A 6,574-nucleotide genomic window follows, 5' to 3' on the forward strand; every position below is an offset into this window, starting at 1 on the left:
TGAGTGGACAGGATTCTGGAAACAAAGTGTAGCAAAAACTGACCTGAGTGGAGTATCATTCCTTGACACATATTCATCTGGGGATAGTAAAGGGTGGAACCTGCTCAAGGGGGCCAAGATTATAAGTCTGACAAAACTTTGTTGACATCATACCACCGAATTTCCAGCAGAGTATGCTTTCTCAAAATAATATACCGCCATATTCAGTTGCAGTAACAGACCTTCTAATGCAGTACATCCATCACGTATCAGTTTGCCGATGGTCCAATCCTGGTTTAAACAGTCTGAAACCTTGAAGAACGGACAGAGGTTGCCAATATATGATTCACGAGCTGCAATTCAGGCCACACAACTATCCTCTGAAATGACTCATGAACCTTGCAGGATAACAGTTTGAATATGCAAGTAAATTTGGCTGATGCTAGTCAAGGAAATGGGTTACTTTCACCTTCATCTAGGAACCCTACTGCATAAACAATTAAACCCCCCTCTATGTTGCCTTCATATGCCAGTCACCAAAACTTAGCTGTTACATTGCGGAGGAAACGGAAACTTGTTGCATTTAATATGGTACCCTGGCACAAGGAAATTAATAATGACCAGTTGTGGCCCCAAGATATCAGGTATTTAGGCCTACTAACTGCCATATCACTGAAGCATCAGTTTTTGATAATTGGCACCTTTGATTTCTTTTCCTTTTTCCACTATCATTCCAATTAAATGTCTGATGTAGATTTATTTCTATGAATAACTATCAACGTATAATCTCAGTACTTTCCTTTTATATGGCAGCACTGCTGAGTTATCATGGGCACAAGCTGCAAACAAAAGAGAAGAAGAGGTGAGGTCCTCCTGCTTATAAATTCCGAAATACTTGATATGTCTATGGATCATCATCTTTAGTAATTCCATTACCCTCCAATATCTTAGGTGATTTCTGAGGCTGAAATTGTAGAAGAGTTGCACCCAGTGATTCAAGCAAAAAGACGGTTGATTTGTTGTACGCAATTTATGCAACAAATCTTTCGACCTGCACCATCAGTTATTATTGTATGGATTCAAGTTCAATTTTGATTATCTAGCATATTATGCGGCTAGATTAACATTAGGAGATGCATGTAGCTTGACTGGCCATTTCCCTCCAACTCCATGGATGAGTAAGAGCTGCACTTGTTTTATGCTTGCTCCTTTCTCTCTCACTGAGAATTACTTTCATTTTCTAACCTCAAATTTGTTCTCATATTGGCTATTAAATGTTCAGGTCGGATTCACATGACAAACCAGAAACTTCAAGGAAAACTGGTGCTTGCAAGTTCTCAAAAGTTGTAGAAGATATTGTTTGTCGAACGAAGAAGCTTGAAGGTGATTTAATGAGGTAGGGACCTAATCTACTATTCTTTGCACGATGTTACATGAATGTAGATCATGTGAGCAATATTTTAACTGAACTAATGCTGAAATTGCCTGATGATGACAAATGAAATCAGTATTTGTTGATTTGTAACCCTAGTGACTGCCCTCATGTAGTAAATGTGATTACCTCTGCCTTACATTTTCTTGGGATCATTATAAGCTGTGTATGTGAAGAGCTTGATTCTATAGTTTGACTGACTTTGCTTTCGCATAACATCCCCCCTCGATTCAATGCATATTTTTACATTGGTACAAGCATTGAAAATGTGAATTCGATGATGCAGACTGAAAAAAGCCTATCAATTGTAGACATCAAAGTGGAAGCTCAGGAAATGGAGAAATTCTCTACCATCAACCGCTTCGCGAAGTTCCACATCAGGGCACAGCCGAGTTCAGTAGGTTCGGAAACCTCCTCCAGCACATCAACTTTGCACAAAACTCACCCTCAAAGATACGTAGCAGGGCATCCAATGCCTAATATATTACCAGAAAGTGTTGATTGTCTTTGTTTGTAATATGGAACGAAATAGAAACTTATGCTACGGCCATGATTCCTCGTCTCCTTATATTAAGATCTGCAGTTTTCTGACATATAAAAGTCGAAAAGAGGTGACAAAATGCCCCGGAGGTGAATGCAAGTTTAGACCAGGTGACCTTCTCTAATCTAAGGTGGATCCGTTCACAATTTTTGAGAAAGTGTATATCTATATATAATAGGATAATATATTGATGTTTGTATATCCGCATGAAAGTTAGGTGGATAGGAGCAGGAAAATGTACGGATTTAGTAGTGAATTTGTATGAATTCACTTTTGATATACTGTGCAAGTTTTAGACCTATCTATAATAAGCTCTTTCTCCATTTCGCACGTCACTCTTTCCATTTTCAATTAAGTGTATATGTAGGTTTTTGACAGTTGGAATTCATGATGTTTGTTTAATTCCGACATAGATTTTGTGGGCCCAGAACCTCAGTCCAAATGTTATTGTCAGCATAAAAATGGCTGAGATCACAAAAAAAGAATTCCTCTTAGTAGGATTTCTCTGTACTAGATTCTGATTCTCTATCTATAGATACACAAGGTTGGCGCCACATCAGCAACCTCAAAGATCCATCTGCTGATAATAACTGAATGACACAAAGATTCTCGTCACTATTGTCAGCTTCACAAGAGTATCAGATTGGGTCGTATGTGAAAGAAATTAATGTGAGAGAAAGAGAGCGACAGAGCTTTTGGCATTCCCTCGTGCCATATAGTAAAGCAAGAAAACAAATTGTTGGTCAATTTTGTGCATGAAAATAATGTTTTGGGATTGGGCACAGGCTTCTACAATAATCCTGTCTTTTCTTTGCTTTTGGCGTCTTACAGTAGACAGTTAACGTCATCATTGAATCTGTGTCTTTCATAAATATGTCCTTTTTATGTGCTTTTGTTTTCCTACCACATGTAAGTCGGACGTCAATTCAACTCGAAATCCGTGAATTGGTCCGAATAATCTGAAAAAATTATAGGGTTAGAGCTATATTTTTGCAACCCGAATATAAAACGAGACATATGGACCAGCCCGATTGAGTTGGCGGTGAGTTGGCGGGTTGGGCGGGCTGACCTTATTGAGTTGCGAGTCAGCCCGACGGATTACACTTTTCGATTAAAATAATAATAAATTTTAGATTGGTTTTGAATATAGTGCTTTCATAATTTCATTAGTTCTTGCTTTCATAAATTTTATGTATATAACATTTCAATATAAATTTATTTTAGAAATCTTAATGAACACAGGAGAGTTTAGTTATATGCTACACACTTTTATACTCCATCCGTCCCATGTTATTTACTCCTTTCTTTTTTAGCTCGTTCTAAACTATTTACACTAGTTCTATTTCAAATTTTCAAGTAAGAACTATCGTATTTAATTATTACTATAATATTAGAATACAGTGTTCTCTTATTACATTTAAATTATTATTTAACGACACGAATTACTCGATTCTTAATTCACGATCCAAGAAGAAAAATGTGCGAGTAGCATGAGACGGAGGGAGTACAATAATTGTGTGATCATTATAATAATATATTGTTTACAAAATAAAGAAGATTAAGTAGTTCAATTACTTTATTATGTGAGGTAGGTGGGAAGTGAATTCTAAGTTTTAATGAAATAAAAATTGGAACGAAGCAATGTTGAATTTTCTTTGGCCGATTAGTCCGGCGGTTAGCCCGAAACATGAAGGATTAGGGTTAGAATCGAAAAATTATAATAATCCGAATAGCCCGCACCGAATAACCCTACAAAAGTTTGATTAATGTGTGAGCAATAAAACACTAAACTCTAAACCTAAGAATGAGAAAATATCACAACTTGAGAGATTGAAAGATTATCGAAATCTCTCTATGGGGTCTAGATTACCATGATTCGGACTCCTTTTAAATTAATTTATTTATTTCACGTGTTTAAGATATTTGATGACCAATGACTATTTAAGCTTGCTGACCAGCTTAATATAATTAATTTCTTTTATCGAAAGAGTGTTAGAGTTCTGAAAGACAACTATTTATTGTAATGAATAAACTCCAACTAGCTAGGTTCTATACTATAAAACCTTAAATATTCCCTGGGGACAATATTATCTTCGGTGTACAAAGACATAATTCTCTAAAGTATCATACTAGCCACTTAATTTCTAATACATATTAATCATTAGTATCCAAGATAATATGATTATATATTGAAGTCAAAGTAGTACTCTCTCCGTTCCTTGTTAATAGATGTTGTTCTTTTCGGTATGGAGATTAAGAATAGTGTGTTAATTAAGTAGATAGTGAATAAAGTAAGAGAGAATAAACGATAAATGATAAAGAGAGAAATAGCTATTTTTTGCCACAAATATCTTGAAACTTCCCAAAATAGACTAAATGATAAAGTAAAAGAGAATGAGAAAAAGATTGTCATAAATGGATATGGACTATTTCTATGAGGTGAACGAAAATTGAAATATGATCTATTTCTATGGAACGGATGGAGTATATTTGTGTATATGTTCTAGCTCAGCAGCATTTGCTCTGCGAAAGGACACAAGATACGTGCTGCAGGAAATGTATTAACGTACATGTGAAGTTGTGGAATCATCAAATCACCATTGTTACATTTTTTTCCAATAAACAATATCGATTTGGATAACCGACTCTTATATTTTAATTTGTTGGGAGTGTAGTTATAAATGACTATTTTATGCAACTAGGAAATTGAGTTCCTTCTAGCTAGTTGCTCCATCCACCTCTCTACTCCTTTTAATCCTCGTCAACGTTTGTGACATTCTTTGAATGGTTCGTCACATATTCACAATTTTCCTACGAAAACATGTCTCACTTTGCTAATAAAACTTTCATATAGGAAAATGAAAATAGGAAACCGAAATAAATAAAAATGTCAAAAAATGTAATGCAAACAAAATGGCCAATAAAATATAAGCCCGAGATGGCCAAAGCCCAAATAAAAACTTGAAGAAACAGGCTTTGGTTCGTTTAAAACCAGTGTTTATTGTATGTTTAATGTTTTTAATAATCACGACTCCAACTGGGCAGTCAACCAAGCTCTTAATTCCTATCCGATCTCTTCACAATTTTAATTTATGAAAACAGATTCATACATTTTGCACTCTCATAAGGAACATAAATCTTGCTTGTTTACTAACAAAAACTCTCTATATCTCTCGTTCAATAGGAGATCTACAATTCTCCACTCACAAAGACACAAAATATACTTTTTTATTGGAGACGCCATTTTTGGTACTATATATTTAGATTTTAGAGGACCACAAAATTGGGATTGGATTAACGACATGGAGAATAAAATAAAGTAGCACAATAGAGGATTTAAACGACAGATGGAGTCAGCTGTTGATGCATCAAATATTTGGCTTAAACATTCCGCAAAGGAGGGTTCTTCATTCTAAAGTCAAACAATGTGCCTCTAATTAATGTTAATTGAATTTGCAAAACCTAAATTTAAATCAACGCCTACAATCCTGCTTATATATTATACTATATGCTAGTAGTACCTAGTACCCTACCATGTGCAAGTATAAGATCTAAATACAATTTCCCCAGTTTAAGAGGTACAACTAATTGGATGGTTGTGAGTTTAAAAAGACCATGCAAATACTCAAATGTCTAAATCTAAAATCTGACATGAATGTAGCAATAAATCAAATTCTAATAGTATATATATATAGGGGAGCATTATTCTCCTTTTCCCCTATTAGATCCTTTCTCTTTTAATATTAAGCGTTGGATCTAATGCATCAAACGGCTCATATTGACTATACGAATCATGTTCCGTGTTGCATTACAGATGTATCTGTATGCATTATAGGGGTAATATAGACATTCCACAGAAAAATGACACCATATTTTGGTGAATGCAAATTTCACGGATCTGAAACAATGTGTCTCTCTTCTTTCCACATTCATTACTCACATCAACAAAGCCACACCCTCCACTACGAAAACCCTAGTTTTCACTCCATTCGACGCGTTTACAGTATTAGCGGCTGACTAGCAAAATTCCAGTGACATCTAGCTATCGGCGCTAGCATATACTTCAAAACACCAACTCCTTTCGACTAGGTTATGTTTGAAAAGGGTGGTCGGCGTTTTTTGTGTTCGATTTTGCAGATGCAAAATGTTAAAATTGAATCTTTGTACATGCCTCGGCTCAGAAATTTCAAAAATTAATTGTTGTTTTGTTTTATGGGTTTCTCTGATCTGCCGGCTTAGAAATTTCTAAATTAAAGTGTTGTTTGTTTATGGGTTCTCTGAATCTGTCATGATACCCAGTATCATATGTTTTTTGCTTTATGCCAGATCCAAAATGACAAAGAGAGGTCGACCGCTTTCTCAAGCTTCAGAGGCTGCAGTAAATTTGCAATTCAATATCTTATTTGTCGATTGTGTGAAAGAGTATTAGCAACTCTGTAGAATCCGCAATGTCCATGCTGTGTGTTGTGGTGAGTAAGCACACGAAAGAGGTCAAAATGGCATATTTAAATCATTGCTTTATGGAACTGTAATCTCGCATTTTTTTTGTAGTTTGTCTGCATTATAGGCCAGGTATTTTTATCGGCCGCCTTATTGCGTTGTGTATTACCAATTTTTGAATT

General features: G+C 35.4%; 1 long non-coding RNA gene across 1 annotated transcript; it reads left to right on the plus strand.

The window, feature by feature from the left end:
* Positions 1-489: 489 nt before the first annotated feature.
* LOC121791841 lies at positions 490-1,057 on the plus strand. The gene is made up of 3 exons (XR_006048753.1): positions 490-623; positions 793-841; positions 931-1,057. It is a non-coding gene; the product is annotated as an uncharacterized LOC121791841 (long non-coding RNA).
* Positions 1,058-6,574: the final 5,517 nt, after the last annotated feature.

The sequence above is a fragment of the Salvia splendens genome, unplaced genomic scaffold, assembly GCF_004379255.2.
Source record: "Salvia splendens isolate huo1 unplaced genomic scaffold, SspV2 ctg937, whole genome shotgun sequence".
NCBI lineage: Eukaryota > Viridiplantae > Streptophyta > Magnoliopsida > Lamiales > Lamiaceae > Salvia > Salvia splendens.